We start from the raw sequence: 2500 nt of genomic DNA on the forward strand, positions 1-2500 counted from the left end.
CAAACTATAGTAGAAAAAACATCTTCCTAAGTGGTTGGTATACCGCTTAAAATAGAATTTGTATATAGGATAATAATCTTTTCTACTATAAGGCCTGAAATTTCGGTGAAAGTCGACCTCATTACTCAACTGGTACTTAATCTTTCGACCCCCAAAACGATGAAACGCAAAGTCAACCTCGGCGGAATTTGAACTCAGAACGTAGCGACAGATGAAATACTGCTAAACATTTTGCCCGGCGTGCCAACTCTCCGCCTTATTTAGGATAATAATACCAAGCTGATTTGATCGTAAGTTGATGTTAAAATTGGTTTGCTCGAATGGAACGGTATGGGCATAATATCAAAGAGTAAGGAACTAGTTTGAGTTATTTTAATAGTGTTGATAAATATTGTATGTATGGAGTCAAGTTCTTAGTTGTTCAATGGCTACTCAAGTAAAACAAGGGATCTATAAATATTTCGTAAAATCACTGAGTATGTAGAATATTGCAGGTGGTGTGTGTTAATGCTAGTCAACGTTTCACGACATGATTGTGTTTAGATAACAAGTAAGAATTGTTTGTCTTTATATATTTGAATAACAGGTGTATGTATAAGCAAATATTGCTGCTCTATGAGAATTTAAATAGAGTCTTTGGCTTATGGTGCTAATGAGAAACGGAAATCGTTATATGTGCTTGTTTAAAACAATTGCTGTTAATGTCTCCAAATAGCTCTAAGGATGACTACTGAAAATCGAAGTTAGCTTTGTCAAAGAATATCATTCTCTGCAAAACAGACGTCTATGTACATGTATGGCATGAGGCTAAACTTTATGTAATGTCGAGAGATACATGGTACAGAAGTAATTTAAAACATTGTGTCAGTATTTAAACTACTGGAATTCAAACCTATTGTGAAAAAAATGGCAGTTATGTCAATGAAAACTACCGCTTATATTTTAGGTACTAGATATAAAATGGAGAGGGGTAGAAATGATGTAAATACAGGACAGATCACCTTCTGAGGAAGACACCAGAAAGGTTCTACTTTCAGTGTGATCCATCTAAATCAATAAATGAAAGTAAAGTCGAATGGTTATAGAGTAAAAATTAAGAGAACACCGGTTTCGATTACCACCACGTCATTTCATTTGTATAACACTTGCTCTCGAAGTAATGTATTCTACAACATCTCATATGTTCTCTCTATAACCCTATTCCTGCGTCTTAAAGCAAAAAAAAAAAATCAATACTGGAATATAGGGTAACAAAATAAAGAGCATATTTACGGAAGTTTTAAATGTGAAATACTTAATTATTTTTCGTTTAGGCATAATGTCAGAATCTTGAGAAGAAGCAGTGAGTCATTTTTAACAGAAGAAGCAGTGAGTCGTATTTAACAGACACTTTATTTAATCTACACCAGCTGATGAAAGGCGAGGTTGATGACGAGATTTGAATCTAAAATGTGAAGAACCTGAAGAAATATCACAAGGAATTTTATTTTATGCCCTAAAGATTCTACCAATCCACTAAGTTGTTGGTTTCTAATGGCCCCCAAACCATCAATGGAATAGGTATAGTCAGTTGAAGAGCAAGGCTGATCCGCAGTGGGGGTTGAACACACAGATAAGTAAGTGAAAAGTGTTTATTTTATACTGGTCGCTATTTTTTTAAGTCCTACTACCTTATTTCTTATTACATAACCATTGTAAGGAAAGACAATATAGTAAATGTATTTTTTTAGTCGACTGGTGCTTTTTCGACTCTAGTGGATAGATTAGGCAAGGCTTTAGTATTAAGAATTTTGCTTTGCAACTATGTCGCTCCAGCTTTGACACCATTAACGCGCCATTTGGGGCAAGAGTTTTCTGCCATAGATTTGGCTTGAAAATGCCTTGAGAATGGTAGGTGGTAGATAGAGACTGTTTAAAATTTGAAATCAGAATGCGTAAATATATGTAAGTGGAAAAAATCGTTCGGTGTTTTTGGGGAAGGGAAAAGTCAATTACTTCGACCCCACTAAGTATTTTGTCCGGCGTGCTAACGATTCTGCCAGATCACCACCTTCCCTAACTAATAAATAATGGTTTCTAACGTAAAAAGAATGTCACGCATTTGAAGGAACTGTTGATTATATTGGTTTCATATTTTGGCACAAGGCCAGCAATTCCAGGAGCCGGGTAAGGCGATTGCATCGATTCCAGTATTTAACTGGTACTACTGGTACTCATTTCATCGACCCCGATAAGATAATAGGCAAAGTCAACCTTGAGGAAATTTGAACTCAGAACGTAAAGATGGATGAAAATCCGCTTATTCTGCAGCTCACCGTCTTGGAATTGTTGATTATAATGACCTTAATAGTTTTTGTTTAACCGACCACAGAAGGATGGAGATAAGTCAAACAAAGCCAGTAAATGCCGACCACAGTTAGATTCGAATTCGGAACGTCAAATACTGCAATTAAATATTTCATTACATAATGTCCATCGCTCTACCGATTCTGCTATGCAC

Source organism: Octopus sinensis, linkage group LG2 (assembly GCF_006345805.1).
Source record: "Octopus sinensis linkage group LG2, ASM634580v1, whole genome shotgun sequence".
Lineage (NCBI taxonomy): Eukaryota > Metazoa > Mollusca > Cephalopoda > Octopoda > Octopodidae > Octopus > Octopus sinensis.